The following is a 16,321-nucleotide window of genomic DNA, read 5'->3' on the forward strand; positions in this document are numbered from 1 at the left end:
ATAGTCCCCGTGCGATTGGCGACGATGACTTTTTAGGAGATTTTTAGCGTCGTGCTACGTAAAATGCCGAAAAACACCCAAAATCAAAGTCGAATTTTGCGTTCCTTTTGAAGCAGAGGACCGATTTAGAGCGTGCCCTTGCGATCCCGCATAGTCCCAGTGCGATTGGGGACGATGACTTTTGAGGAGATTCTTTAGCGTCGTGCTACGTGAAGTGCCGAAAACACGAAAAGTCAAAGTGGAAATTTTGCGTTCCTTTTTAAGCAAAGGACCGATTTAGAGCGTGCCCCTTTCGATCCCGCATAGTCCCAGTGCGATTGGCGACGATGACTTTTGAGAGATTCTTTAGCGTCGTGCTACGTGAAGTGCCGAAGCACACAAAGGGCAAAGTCGAATTTTGCGTTTCTATTGAAGCAGAGGACCGATTTAGAGCGTCCCTTGCGATCCTGCATGGTTCCCCGTGCGATTGGCGACGATGACTCTTTAGGAGATTCTTTAGCGTCGTTCTACGTGAAGTGCCGAAACACGAAAAATCAAAGGAATTTTGCGTTCCTTTTTAAGCAGAGGACCGATTTAGAGCGTGCCCTTGCGATCCCGCATAGTCCCAGTGCGATTGGCGACGATGACTTTTGAGGAGATTCTTTAGCGTCGTGCTACGTGAAGTGCCGAAACACACAAAGTCAAAGTCGAATTTCGCGTTCCTTTTGAAGCAGAGGACCGATTTAAACGGCCCTTGCGTTTCCCCCATAGTCCCAGTGCGATTGGGGACGATGACTTTTGAGGAGAAATTTTTTAGCGTCGTGCTACGTGAAGTGCCGAAAAACAAAGTCAAAGTCGAATTTCGCGTTCCTTTTTAAGCAGAGGACCGATTTAGAGCGTGCCCTTGCGATCCCGCATAGTCCCAGTGCGATTTGGGGACGATGACTTTGAGGAGATTCTTTAGCGTCGTGCTACGTGAAAGCCGCGAACACGAACAGTCAATGAAAAATTTCGCGTTCCTTTTTAAGCAGAGGACCGATTTAGAGCGTGCCCTTGCGATCCCGCATAATCCCAGTGCGATAGGCGACGATGACCCTTTTTAGGAGATTCTTTAGCGTCGTGCTACGTGAAGTGCCGAAAAAACGAAAGTCAAAGGGGAATTTTGCGTTCCTTTTGAAGCGAAAGGGCCGATTTAGAGCGTGCCCTTGCGATCCCGCATTGTCCCCTGCAAATTTGGGGACGATGACTTTTGAGGAAAATTCTTTGCGTCGTGCTACGTGAAGTGCCCAAAAGCACACAAAGTCAAAGTCGTATTTCGCTTTTATTGAAGCAGAGGACCGATTTAGAGCGTCCCCTTTCGATCCTGCATGGGTTTCCCGTGCGATTGGCGACGATGACTCTTTAGGAGATTCTTTAGCGTCGTTCTACGTGAAGTGCCGCAAACACGAACAGTCAATGAAGAAGTTCGCGTTCCTTTTGAAGCAGAGGACCGATTTAGAGCGTGCCGTTGCGATCCCGCATAGTCCCAGTGCGATTGGCGACGATGACCTGTGAGGAGATTCTTTAGCATCGAGCTATGTAAAGTGCCGAAAGCACGCAAAGTCAAAGTCGAATTTTGCGTTCCTTTTGAAGCAGAGGACCGATTTAGAGCGTGCCTTGCGATCCCGCATAGTCCCAGTGCGATTGGCGACGATGACTTTTGAGGAGATTCTTTAGCTTTGTGCTACGTGAAGTGCCGATTGCACACAAAGCCAAAGTCGAATTTCGCGTTCCTTTTGAAGCAGATGACCGATTAAGAGCGCGCCCTTGCGTTCCCGCATAGTCCCAGTGCGATTAGCGACGATGACTTTCGAGGGAATTCTTTAGCATCGTGCCACGTGAAGTGCCGAAATAACACAATGTCAAAGTCGAATTTCGCGTTCCTTTTGAAGCAGAGGACCGATTTAGTGCGTGCCCTTGCGATCCCGCAGAGTCCCGGTGCGATGGCGACGATGACTCTTGAGGAGATACTTTAGCGTCGTGCTAAGTGAAGTGCCGCAAACACGAACAGTCAAGGTGGAAGTTCGCGTTCCTTTTGAAGCGAAGGACCGATTTAGAGCGTGCCCTTGCGATCCCGCATTGTCCCAATGCAATTGGCGACGATGACACTCGAGAAGATTCTTTCGCGTCGTGCTACGTGAAGTGCTGAAAGCACACAAAGTCAAAGTCGTATTTCGCCTTTCTATTGAAGCAGAGGACCGATTTAGAGCGTACACTCTGCCAAAAATGTCCTGTAAATGCCGTTAATTTATTACCAGTTTTCACTGTAGGTCAATTCACAGCGTTTACTGAGAACTGCTCACGGGATTCACTGTGATCTTGTTCGCGGTGTTCACTGTGATCTGGTACCCAGTAAACACTGTGAGTTTGACGCCGCTGAGCACCGCAGGACTGCAAATCAGGCTCCAATTCACGGCGTTTACTGTGGCCAGATCACAGTGAACACTGTAACCGAGATCACAGTGAACGCCGTGAACTAGTTCACAGCAAACGCCGTGAATTGCATAACAGCAAACATTGGTAATAAATCAGTGGCGAAGCGGAAAAAGGGGATAAGTCGAAAAACACGATTTTTCAGGAGAGGCGAAAAACATGTTCCCGTATAATATTCTATACTTCGGGTGCGCCATCTTGTTCGCTTTGCAATGCTGATCAACGTAGAAAAAGTCATTTCAACAAAGCGTTAATGGTTTTGTAGATATGTCAAGACTCTGACTTATCTCGTTTGGTCGCGCCGGTCAAAACGAGACAAGTCGACTTGTCCCACTGCCCACTCACGCACCCAACGAGTTATTTCGACTTATCTTTCCGGACCTGAGAGCACTTGGAGCTATGTCGACTTATCCTCTGCGCATTCACGCGCTGAAAGAGTTAAGTCGACTTAACTCTCTGAAGCTTAAGGTTTTTAGGGACATGTCGACTTGTCCCTTGTACACTCATGCACTCTATGAGCTAAGTTGACTTATCTCTCGGGTGTTTTTCCCCGTTGGGGTTATGTCGATTTGTCCCCTTTAGCAAATAAAATTGTTTGAAAGATTAGGAGATAAGTCGCGTGTGTTTTGGGTACGAGGAACTAGAAGCAATTCGTTAGAGGAAAACAATGCTCCTCAATTTTAGTCAAAGATTACCGTGTGTTTCTTTAAAAATTTCTAAGTACTGCAATGCGAAAGAGTGACAGTTCACCTGCCAAAAAGAAGGAAAAAACAAGCTTAACGTGACACATTTTTTAAAATTAAATTGTCTAACATAATGCATTATTGAACATGCCTTATATTTAGATATTGCAAAGACACTGCAAAGCCAGTGGTAAGTTTGCTTGCCACAAATTTGGCAAGCCGTTTTGAATGCCAAAATTTGGCAAGCTTTGGTCGGCACTCGTCATAAGCTTGCCAAATTTTGGCAAGCTGAGGAGTAATTCCGGGCTGGGGAGTATTTCCGGGCCAAGTTTGCCAATTTTTTGCACTCAAAACGGCTTGCCAAATCCGTGGCAAGTAAACTTACTACTGGGATGACAGTGTAACCTGCAGACATATGCATTCAATCAACTGACTTTGAAGTATGTGTATTTTCTGGGGCACGCAAGCCTTGTGTTTAGTATCAATTTCCTTCTTACACCACAAGGCTGCGCAGATGGCCAATCACATTTAAAAATATAAATATAGTACTCTTTAAACAGTTGTTGCCGGTACTGGGGCGGGGGGACTCGGCGCAGCGTTCTGTCGCGGTAGCAGCCGTGCGCCGTAATTTGACACTGCGAGATAAGCCCGCCGCGCGCCGCGCTCTCCCGCCCGGCCGGCCTGCTCGGTGCGTGTCTGAGTGTCACCAGTTTGTCCGACAGGCCAGCAGGCGGGGAGACAGGGTCGAGAGTCTCTAGGTCGTCTATCTGGTATGGGTCTGGAGCCATGTAATTATGTTTTATTTAATTTATGATAGTTTTGGGTTTTACTTTGCCCTTTGTGTTAGTTTAAACTTTGTAAAAAATAGACTGTTACACCAATTTGAACAAATTTCATTGCCATCGAATGTTGTTGATTTCGGCGAGGACCGCCTGCTGAAGGCAGAGGTCTCCCCGCCTGCTGGCCTGGCCGGGGGAAATAAGGGACCGGTCCCCAGTGGCCGCGTCCCCCTTGCCACTCCACCCGCCGCGCTTCGCCTGGCCGTCCTGACGGCGCTCTCGGTGCGTGTCTGCGTGTCGCCAGCGTGTCAAACTGTCTTCCGATTCATACCGCACCGCTCAGCATTTCGCGTCTCGAGACCAGCTTGCCGGGCCTGCGGGGCCACGGCTGCCGGCCGCGCGTATGGTGGAAGCGCGTACCGAATGGAAGACCAAAACGATAATTTTATTTAGGTGGTAACAAGGTGGCTTCTAGTCAAGTTATTAATGTTCAATACAGTTGATTACAGCTCAACAGAGAAATTTTGTTCAAGCGCCTACCTCTATTTGCCTCGGGCAGTCACCGCGTTAAAAATTTATATTTTTATTTTTTTCAAACTAAGACGTAAAAACCTGGCGGGCGCGGAAGCCACAGCCGTGGCGCGTTTTCCACCGCGTGCTTGATGACGCGTCCCCTGACTGAGTGTTGTGACTGCCGTATCGCGACACGCGAAACTCAAAGGGTTGCCGCGCAGGCCCTGAAGAGGGAGTAAAGAGGAACAGGCACGGAGGCAGGGCAGGAAGAACGGAGACGGAGAGGAGACAAACGGAGAGAAACAGGCGCGACAAGCGGGTAGAACAAACGTGCATGATTAGGTCCTTTCTTTGGCCCTGGTAATAACTTCAAAGTATTTGTACACCTGATGTGAACGCTTATTACATTTATTAAGTTTTGTTAATTCCGTTGACGACCGCCAGGTGAACTGGTGGGAACCCCGAGCAAAGTGCATCATCAAGTCTGACACTGCGATGCACCTGGTTTTCCCTCCGGCATACGACTCGCGCCTTCGTCCAGCCGCAGCCCTGGCCAGGGGACGGGACGCGAAATGCTGAGCGGTGCGGTATGAATCGGAAGACAGTTTGACACTGGCGACACGCAGACACGCACCGAGAGCGCCGTCAGGACGGCCAGGCCGGGCGGAGCGTGGAGGTGGAGTGGCGCGGGGGACGGGAGCACCGCGGGCCCCGGCCAGGCCAGCAGGCGGGGAGACCTCTGGATGTTGAGGTTCACGGTTCGGTAAAATTACGGCGCATCGTTACAGGCATCGACGTGAAAATTGGAGACGCGTTACAGAACAAGATTACCTAAAGGGCGGCGGTCGCCAAATTTCCATACCTTGCGCACCGCTCTGAATGCGGCTCAACTTCATTCAAAATTTCAAAGCTAGAAATTAAACGCATCAAATTTTCCGGAGAAAATCTGACCCGACCGTAGGCGAGGATGACTCTTTAGGAAGGCACGTGCAAAGTTTCAGAATTTTTGGTCAAGGCGTTTGCGAGAAAAGAAAATTAACGTATCGGTCTACGTCGCCTCCCGAGGCGGCGCGCTCCTTCCAGCGCGCTCGGCAAGGCTCACTTTAGCCTCCTCTCCGCGATGCGCGCGGTCAGCGGCGCCAACTCTGCGGCACGCGCCGCGCGCCTCGGCTACTCACGGCCAGCAGCCCAAGCCAGCCGGCAAGCAGGCCTCGGGGCGCGAAACGCTGAGCTGGGCAGAATGAATCGGAGGACAGCCCGACAGACCAGTGTCACGCGGACATGCACCGAGAGCGCCGACAGGACGGCCGGGCGAAGCGCGGTGGGTGGAGTGGCGAGGGGGACGCGGCCACTGGGGACCGGTCCCTTATTTCCCCCGGCCAAAAATCCGTGGTGAGGCTCAACCTGCGGAGTCCTAAGTACTGCAACAGCGGTGAAGATTTGACCGCACATTTCTACACTGTTAGAAATTAGCTCCGAAATTTTATGGAGAAAAACTCTACAATCACGTTCATGGAGACTCCATTTATTATCAACCTTTTTTTCGGAGAGATTTTTTCAGGGCTTGAACAAATGTTCTTCGGAGCATTACTTCGTTCCTGATGGGAATTAAAATGCACGTCTTTTCTCAGATATTTGAAAGAGGGCTTCGCCGAAGCATTCTTTGGTCTGAAATGGCAAGAAGGGACAATCTCTTTCGAGCTCCTTTGGGTCCTCGAGATCCAGGTATCCCTCATGAAAACTGAGCTGAACAAAATAGAGGTTCACCTTTCCCTCATTTTTTAATTGGTTGAAAACTTCTTTTTCGTGATCTCCTGACAGAGAAGCAGGCATTCTGGTTCCAAATTACGAAACTCTTCGGAGAAAGCCCAGAGTTTTCCTTTACGGAGATCTCTTTGCTGAAGTTTAGGAAAAACTACATGATTTTTCCATTTTTTATCGGAAATTTCTGACAGTGCTGTCTTTAACGCAGAATTGGGAAATTGTGACACTATTTGTGTAAAATTCAGCAGAGTTTAAGTGTTTAATGTGTCGTGGGTTCAGAATTCACTAGAAATGACGCGACGTGTACAACCCATTTTGAATCCAGCGATGACCGCAGATTGTGACCGTGAACTGAACGAAATTGTGGTATACAGAAAGTCCTGACCAAACCACTGACAGACCCTTTTATTGGCCAGCGCCCGCACTCGGCCCTCGACATCTGCTTATTCTGCACTTGGTGTCGCGTTCCGTCCGCGCCTGGCTGCTGCACGGTAACAACGGAACCTGGTTTTCCCAGGAAGCCTATGGTGAAGACATAAGCGATTTCCAGAGAGTTCCTGGGAAAATCAGGTTCCGTTTTTACTGTGTGGGTAAAGTAGAACGCCCCACGGGGCTCGGTAGGGACTGCAGAAGCCACATACCCACATAAAAGCGAAATGTTCCGAAACCTGGTCGAAATCGGTCCGAATCAGTCCGAACACCCTCGGACTGTTCCATAGAGCGCCCGAGACCAGGTCGGACTGTCCGCCACGAGCCCGCGTCGGGACTGGGACGGCCCGATGGATGCCCGATCAGATGATGCTTCCATCGGACTAGCCCGTACGGAGCCCGTAGACCTTAGTCCCGAAAGCGACTTGTCCGGCAGACCGATCGGCAGCGAGCCGAGTGTGGCGGACTGTCCCTGCCGGTGCAGGCGCGGAAAAGCCCGCTGGCCCGGGCCGGTCGGAGGCGCTCTCTGATTGGCTCGGCCAGGAGGGGAGCCTTAATCCTTCGGCAACTCGGTAAGTTTTGGCCGCCTCGGCACGCAAAACGTCAGTCTCCAGCTGCCCTCCAAGGTGCACGCATCGCGTTTGCCTGCGTCAGAGTCCACTCGCTCGGCGCGCTGAAGCCATGTCGCCTCCGCGCGCTGCAGCCTTGCGGAGCCTTGCGCAGGGAACGAACCAGTTGGACGGAAAGGAGTGTGGTTCAGTTTGAAAAATTTTCTGCTGATGATCGTTCATGACGCTAGTGACTCCACGCTTGCTGTTGTTTGCATCTCCCAAAACTAAAGGGACGGGCGGTGAGAGGGCGAGAGGTGTATCATTTAATTCGCCTTTCCCCGTTCACTCTCGTCCCCAAAGTGCTTTCCATCGGAAATTGTTTTCATCCTACATATCAACCATTTGATTACTATCGTAAGTTCAAATCCGGTGCTAAGTTTGCCTGCCACAAAAGTGGCACGCCGTTTTGAATGCTAAACATTGGCAAGCCCGCTGACCTGAAATCTTCCAGTTTGCCCAAACTTAGCGCTTCGGCCGCCAGCAATGCCCAAATCTAGCGAACTCGGAAGTATTTCAGGTCCAGGCTTGCCAATTTTCAACATTCAAAACGGCTTGCCCAGTGCACCGGCTTTGCAGTGTTGCCTGCACTGCACTTGCAGAGGGAGGGGGGGGGGATTCCGAAGGAGGAGAGGGATTTCGGGAGGGAGGGGAAGGGTGGGGGGCGGCGGGGAGCAGCCCGCCCTGCTCGCCGGCCTTGCTTCGGGTTAGTCCGAAAAGAGTCCGAATCTAGTCGTCGGACAACACCCGAAACCTTGCCGGATTTCTAACATTCGGGATGTCAGCCGGACCAGTCCGGTGGAACCGTTTTCGGACAGAGCCCCCGCTCGGGCTGTTTTGGGAGCCTTTCTTTTTCATATGGGTAATTTGCTGACAAACAAAATGTAATTTTCTAAATGAGCTCTATGAGCAGGGGCAGAAACACAGCTAGCCGAGTCGGTTGAAACCACCGAACCGCCATTAAGAACCAACGCGTCCTCTTTACGCTACTTTCAAACTCTAAACCTCCGTTTTCGTTCTACAAGATACCTGATCGGCCATTTTCAAGAATCAAAACTACTTTCCTTTCTTCTTCCTAGGAATGAATTTGTTGGTATGAGCATGAGTCTTGCATCGACCGAACCCGAATCGTACCGCGGGAACGGTTTAGCCACCGACCAGCTTGCTTCGGCAATTGTCATTAGCAATCGTCACCAAATCGTTCGGTACGCCTCATTGTCGCACGGAATAAAGTTTGCAAGGCCACAGATGAATGTTTACAACGAAAGAAAAAAAATGTTTCTGCCGGGAATCGAAGCCGGTCCCTTGGATTTAGAGCCAGAATCGGAGAACGACGTCTCTCTCTTGCGTCTGTGCCAACGATAGATAACAAGTCGACATTGTTCTAGGGAGTTTAGCTCGAAAGAGTTAAATTGACTTAACCCGCACAGCGCTTAAGTATGCAGAGGATAAGTAAACATAGCGCCAAGTGCTCTCAGGTACTGAGAGATAAGTCGATTTAACTCGTGGAGGGTGTAAATGTGCAATGAGACAAGTAGACTTGTCTCGTTTGGACAGCCGCGTCCAAACGAGATAAGTCAGAATCTTGCTATATCTACAAAAACGTCAACATTTTGACAAAATAAACCGTTCTATAATGATTTGCATGACGTAGGAATCTAAAAAGCTTAGTAAAAGTATCAAATTTGGTACAGGGACGTGCTTTTTTTACTTTCCTGAGGTTGTGTCACTCGACTTATCCCCCTTTGCCGCTTTTTATGTCGTCCAAAGGAGTTAAGTCGACTTGTCTCCATGCAGTCAGTGCGGAAAAACGAGATAAGTCGACTTAACTACAGGGCCTCTCAATCCATGCTGTTAAGTCGACATACCTCCCAAGTGAGTTATTGCTCTACAAGATAACTCCACTTATCCCCTTTTTCAATTGGCTTGTGAGCCCAAACTATAATCACTAGAATCAAACAGACTATTGCAAACGATGCGCAGGATCACGCTCTTTCGGATGGTCGTGAAAACCCCATTTCGGGATAAGTCGACTTATCCCCCTTTTCCGCTTCGCCACTGAAATTAACGGCGTTGACAGGACATTTTTTGTAGAGTGTACCCTTGCGATCCTGCATGGTTCCAGTGCGATTGGCGACGATGACTCTTTAGGAGATTCTTTAGCGTCGTTCTACGTGAAGTGCCGCAAACACGAACAGTCAATGAAGAAGTTCGCGTTCCTTTTGAAGCAGAGGACCGATTTAGAGCGTGCCGTTGCGATCCCGCATAGTCCCAGTGCGATTGGCGACGATGACCTGTGAGGAGATTCTTTAGCATCGAGCTATGTAAAGTGCCGAAAGCACGCAAAGTCAAAGTCGAATTTTGCGTTCCTTTTGAAGCAGAAGACCGATTTAGAGCGTGCTCTTGCGATCCCGCATAGTCCCAGTGCGATTTGCGACGATTACTCTTGAGGAGATTCTTTAGCGTCGTGCTACGTGAAGTGCCGCAAACACGAACAGTCAATGTGAAGTTCGCGTTCCTTTTGAAGCAAAGGACCGATTTAGAGCGTGCCCTTGCGATCCCGCATTGTCCCAGTGCAATTGGCGACGATGACACTCGAGAAGATTCTTTAGCGTCGTGCTACGTGAAGTGCTGAAAGCACACAAAGTCAAAGTCGTATTTCGCGTTTCTATTGAAGCAGAGGATCGATTTAGAGCGTACCCTTGCGATCCTGCATGTCCCAGTGCGATTGGCGACGATGACTTTAGGAGATTCTTTAGCGTCGTGCTACGTGAAGTGCCGCAAACACGAACAGTCAATGAAGAAGTTCGCGTTCCTTTTGAAGCAGAGGACCGATTTAGAGCGTGCCGTTGCGATCCCGCATAGTCCCAGTGCGATTGGCGACGATGACTTTTGAGGAGATTCTTTAGCGTCGTGCTACGTGAAGTGCCGAAAGCACACAAAGTCAAAGTCGAATTTCGCGTTCCTTTTGAAGCAGAGGACCGATTTAGAGCGTGCCCTTGCGATCCCGCATAGTCCCAGTGCGATTGGCGACGATGACTTTCGAGGAGATTCTTTAGCATCGTGCTACGTGAAGGTAAAAACCCAAAAACACAACGTCAAGGAATTCGCTTTCCCTTTTTTGAAGCAGAGGCCCGATTTAGGCGTGCTTGCGATCCCGCAAGTCCCAGTGCGATTGGCGACGAGACTTTGAGGAAATTCTTTAGCTCGTCCCAGTGAAGGCCGAAAAACACAAGTAAAAGGAATTTCGCTTTCCCTTTTTGAAGCAGAGGACCGATTTAGGCCCCCCTTGCGATCCCGCAAGCCCCAGTGCGATGGCGACGATGACTTTGAGGGAATTTAGCTCGTGCAAGTAAAAACCCAAAAAACAAAAAAGTAAAAGGAATTCGCTTTCCCTTTTTGAAGCAGAGGCCCGATTTAGGCGTCCCCTTTTCGATCCCGCAATCCCAGTGCGATGGCGACGATGACCTTGAGGAGTTTCTTTAGCGTCGTGCTAGTGAAGGCCGCAAACACGAAAGTCAATGGGAAGTTCGCTTTCCCTTTTTGAAGCAAAAGGACCGATTTAGAGCGTGCCCTTCGATCCCGCATTTCCCAGTGCTTTGGCGACGATGACCCAGAAGATTCTTTGCGTCTGCTACGTGAAGTCCGAAACACAAAGTAAAAGTGAATTTCGCTTTTCTTTGAAGCGAAGGCGATTTAGAGCGTCCCTTGCGATCCGCATGGTCCAGTGCTTTGGCGACGATGCCCTTTTTGGGGAGATTTTTTGCGTCTCTACGTGAAGTCCGAAACACAAAAGTAAAAGGAATTTCGCTTTTCCTTTGAAGCAGAGGCCGATTTAGAGCGTCCTTGCGATCCCCATGTCCCAGTGCGATTGCGACGATACTTTTAGGAGATTCTTAAGCGTCGTCTACGTGAAGTGCCGCAAACACGAACAGTAAAAGTAAGTTCGCTTTCCCTTTTTGAAGCAAAGGACCGATTAGAGCGTGCCCTTGCGATCCCGCTTTGTCCCAGTGCATTGCGACGATACCTGAGAAGATTTTTAGCGTCGTGCTACGTGAAGTCCCGAAAACACAAAGTAAAAGTGATTTTCGCGTTCTTTGAAGCAAGGACCGTTTTAGAGCGTCCCTTGCGACCCCGCATGGTCCCAGTGCATTGGCGACGATGTTTTTTTGGGGAGTTCTTTAGCTCGGCTACGTGAAGTCCCGACCAACAAAGCCAAAGTCGAATTTCGCGTTCCTTTGAAGCAGAGACGATTTAGAGCGTCCCTTCGATCCTGAAAGGTCCCAGTGCGATTGGCGGGGGTGACTTAAGGAGTTCTTAGCTCGGCAAAGTAAAAAGCCGAAATACAAAGCAAGGAATTTGCTTTCCCTTTTTGAAGCAGAGGCCCGATTTGGGGCGTGCCCTTCGATCCGCAAGTCCCAGTGCGATTGGCGCGTTTTTAGGAGATTCTTAGCGTCGTGCTAAGTAAAAAGCCGCAAATACGAAAGTCAAGGAAAATTCGCTTCCCTTTTTAAACAGAGGACCGATTTAGGGCGTGCCGTTGCGATCCCGCATAGTCCCAGTGCGATTGGCGACGATGACTTTGAGGAGATTCTTTAGCGTCGTGCAAAGTGAAAAGCCGAAAACACGAAAGTCAAGGAATTCGCGTTCCTTTTGAAGCAGAGGACCGATTTAGAGCGTGCCGTTGCGATCCCGCATAGTCCCAGTGCGATTGGCGACGATGACTTTTGAGGAGATTCTTTAGCGTCGTGCTACGTGAAGTGCCGAAAACACGAAAGTAAAAGGGAAGTTTGCCTTTTCTTTGAAGCAGAGGGCCGATTTAGAGCGTGCCGTTGCGATCCCGCATAGTCCCAGTGCGATTGGCGACGATGACTTCTGAGGAGATTCTTTAGCATCGTGCTACGTGAAGTGCCGATTGCACACAAGGTCAAAGTCGAATTTCGCGTTTCTTTTGAAGCAGAGGACTGATTTAGAGCGTGCCCTTCCGATCCCGCAAGGTCCCAGTGCGATTGGCGGCGGTGACTCTTAAGGAGATTCCTTAGCGTCGTGCTATGTGAAGTAGCAAAGGCACGCAAAGTCAAAGTCGAATTTCGCGTTCCTTTTGAACCAAAGGACCGATTTAGAGCGTGCCCCTGCGATCCCGCATGGTTCTAGTGCGATTAGCGACGATTGCACTCGAGGAGATTCTTAAGCGTCGTGCTAGTGAAGTGAAAAGGGCAACAAAGTCAAAGTCGAATTTGGGTTTTTTATTGAAGCAGAAAAGCGATTTTGAGCGTGCCTTTGCGATCCCGCGCGGTCTTAGTGCGATTGCCGACGATGACTTTTGAGGAGATTCTTTAGCGGCGTGCTACGTTAAGTGCCGAAAGCACAAAAAGTCAAAGTCGAATTTAGCGTTCCTTTTGAAGCAGAGGACCAATTTAGAGCGTGCCCTTGCGATCCCGCATAGTCCCAGTGCGATAGGCGACGATGACCCATGGGAGATTCTTAAGCTTCGTGCTACGTGAAGTGCCGATTGCACACAAAGCCAAAGTCGAATTTCGCGTTTCTTTTGAAGCAGAGGACCGATTTAGAGCGTGCCCTTGCGATCCCGCATGCTTCCAGTGCGATTGGCGGCGATTGCACTCGAGGAGATTCTTAAGCGTCGTGCTATGTGAAGTAGCAAAGGCACGCAAAGTCAAAGTCGAATTTCGTGTTTCTCTTGAAGCAGAAAACGTTTTTGGCGTGCCTTTGCGATCCCGCACGGTCTCAGTGCGATTGGCGACGATGACTTTTGAGGAGATTCTTTAGCATCGTCCTACGTTAGGTGCCGAAAGCACACAAAATCAAAGTCTAATTTTGCGTTCCTTTTGAAGCAGAGGAACGATTTAGAGCGTGCCCTTGCGATCCCGCATAGTCCCAGTGCGATAGGCGACGATGACCTATGAAGAGATTCTTTAGCTTCGTGCTACGTGAAGTGCCGAAAGCACTCAACGTCAAAGTCGAATTTCGAGTTCCTTTTGAAGCAGAGGACCGATTTAGTGCGTGCCCTTGCGATCCCGCAAAGTCCCAGTGCGATTGGCGACGATGACCTTGGGGAAATTTTTAGCGTCGTGCAAAGTGAAAAGCCGAAAACACGAACAGTCAATGAAGAAGTTCGCTTTCCCTTTTTGAAGCAGAGGACCGTTTAGAGGTCCGTTGCGACCCCGCATAGTCCCAGTGCGATTGGCGACGATGACTTTTGAGGAGTTCTTTAGCTCGTCCTACTTTAGGTGCCGAAAGCACACAAAATCAAAGTCAATTTTGCGTTCCTTTGAAGCAGGGGAAACGTTTTAGAGCGTGCCCTTGCGATCCCGCATAGTCCCAGTGCGATGGCGACGATGCCCTATGAAGAGATTCTTTAGCTTCGTGCTACGTGAAGTGCCGATTGCACACAAAGCCAAAGTCGAATTTCGCGTTCCTTTTGAAGCAGATGACCGACTTAGAGCCTGCCCTTGCGATCCCGCATAGTCCCAGTGCGATTGGCGACGATGACCTTTGAGGAGATTCTTTAGCATCGTGCTATGTAAAGTGACGAAAGCACGCAAAGTCAAAGTCGAATTTTGCGTTCTTTTTAAAGCAGAGGACCGACTTAGAGCGTGCCCTGGCGATCCCGCATAGTCCCAGTGCGATAGGCGACGATGACCCTTGAGGAGATTCTTTAGCGTCGTGCTACGTGAAGTGCCGCAAACACGAAAAGTCAATGTGGAAGTTCGCGTTCCTTTTGAAGCAATGGACCGATTTAGAGCGTGCCCTTGCGATCCCGCATAATCCCAGTGCGATTGGCGGCGATGACACTCGAGGAGATTCTTAAGCGTCGTGGTACGTGAAGTGCCGAAAGCACACAAAGTCAAAATCGTATGCGTTTCTATTGAAGCAGAAAAGCGATTTAGAGCGTGCCGTTGCGATCCTGCATAGTCCCAGTGCGATTGGCGACGATGACTTTCAAGGAGATTCTTTAGCATCGTGCCCAGGTAAAAATGGCTTTTATAAAGTCTCACGGGAAGATTTATAAATACTTATAAAGTTTTATAGGGTTTCTTGTACAATTTATAAGGTTTTATATCGAAGTATTTATGACATTTTTTATAGCTTGATGTTGATTTATGAAAAACTTTATAAGGTTGCACGGGGCCTTTTTAAAAATGCTTTATACAGTCGTATATACTATGTTGTATAAAACTGTATTAACTAGTACAGGCTGCTGTACTTATTCAACGTCTCTTATAAAAATGTGTGGGACCCAAATAAAACCAAATGACTTCAAAGTTATTGAATGTAAGGGTGTTGCTATGTAAAGATGAGTAGAAGATACTATGAACTAGGCAGGTAAATGCCTCTCAATAAAAGGGAAAAATAGTACAGAATATCGAGCACTCATGGTAAAATTTTTGAATGAATTATAAAAGTGTTTCAGTCAAAAGTATTTTATTTAACTTTGGTAAGAAAATACATAGAATGTTGAAAACTTTGTTACAGAACAAATCGATACAAATGAGGCCTGACATACACATAACAGCCCAAATTTTTTCCAAATTTCACAATATTTGATGCAAGATCTGAAAATTTTTTTGCAATAAAACGGTTGGACACAAAAACAGGAATAAAATTTTTCAATACATTTCAAAGTTCTAGCATGGTAAAACACTTTAGTGTGATCAACGTCAAACAGTCGAATGACAACAAAATTCTCAGTACCGCATTTGGCAAAGTTTTTATTTAACCATATTCTTGCTTTCCTTGGTGATTCCACATGACATTATAATTTACAGAATTCACAACTTTGTAAATTTCAGATGTAAAAACATCATAGCCCAACTTAGCCCTCGCATAAATATGGAATTAGCATTAGGCAAACAGCTAGCTCTTCTGGTGACAGCAATGTACCACTCACAACATCTCCAAGAAATTCTCCTTCAGAGAAAAACTATCATAAGGAACATTAAGGCCATGAAGCCCTCTCACAATTTTTTAACATTATGACGCCCTGACAGGGTTTTTATGTTGTTGACAATCTCTGCATCAACATTCACTGTGCCATGTGTGGTATTAGAAACTGTTCCATTAAGGTCTTCAGAGGGAATGCACTAAAACAGAAAATGGGCCATAAATTCTACACAGTCAGCGAGGTGACATAATTCATGAAAATTATGGGTTAGTTCCGATCCCCCTACAGGGACATAAATTGAATAACAAAAAGTTGCAACAGAGAGTCTGCGTCCTTCCGTTCAGCTTGCATAGTTGAGGATTTTAGAAATGTGTAAATAGATTTGACGAGCAAAATGAAATGTTTAGATAGGGGTCTGGAAGGTGACCTTGAAGAGCTGGCACAGCCTCAAACAACAAAAAATAACAAGGGAGGTTTACGCCAGACCGCGTCTTGTCGTAACAGGCTTCGCGGTGTCTCGCTGCCTGTTCCTCCAATCCCCGCCTGGCGTACCTACCTTTGGGCCCGCGGCGCTAGCCTGCCTGCGGCAGGCAATGGCTTGTCCGTTGTCGGTTATTTTTTAACTTGTTGAATGCTGGGGGGGTCCGCCCCCAGACCCCCCCATTGTAAATAGAGTTGTTTTATCTACAGATAACACGATCTTGCCCTTGTCACTTTTACTTGTCGAGGCTGGGGGGCTCCGCCCCCCAGACCCCCCTTTCTCCAAAACAGAAGCGTCTATCGCAGAAATCTCTATTTTTCGCCTTTTTTTGGTGTTTTTCGCCTATAAAAATGAACCAGTTGAGCTAGGGTAGTGAAATTTCGCGTGTGCCGAGCCAAGGACATACCTAAGAAGTGTGCAAAAACTCCCGAGATCGGCCGAGCCGTTCAGGAGGAGTAGTGCGGACAGACAGACCGACAGACAGACAGACAGACCGACAGACAGACAAAAATTTTTAACCCCCCCTGGAGAACAGCTTCGCTATCGCTCAGCCAATAATAATCAGTGCTTTCCAACTTTTAAAATTTTAAGTTGCCTCACTGATCTATGAACAAAACTGGGGTGCTTGAAAATTGCTAAGAAAGCTCAATTTCAGAAATTCTTGTTTTATATCCAGGGACCTGGTTTTTAACACCCAAAAAACTACTAAT

The 16,321-nt window shown here is 48.3% G+C and overlaps 1 protein-coding gene across 1 annotated transcript in view; it reads left to right on the forward strand.

The window, feature by feature from the left end:
* The window catches only part of LOC117640405 (zinc finger MYM-type protein 1-like), a 34,360-nt gene that overhangs the window by 12,010 nt on the left and 6,029 nt on the right, over positions 1 to 16,321 (forward strand). The gene's annotated exons all lie outside the window — the stretch shown is intronic.

This window comes from Thrips palmi, unplaced genomic scaffold (genome assembly GCF_012932325.1).
Source record: "Thrips palmi isolate BJ-2018 unplaced genomic scaffold, TpBJ-2018v1 HiC_scaffold_12, whole genome shotgun sequence".
Lineage (NCBI taxonomy): Eukaryota > Metazoa > Arthropoda > Insecta > Thysanoptera > Thripidae > Thrips > Thrips palmi.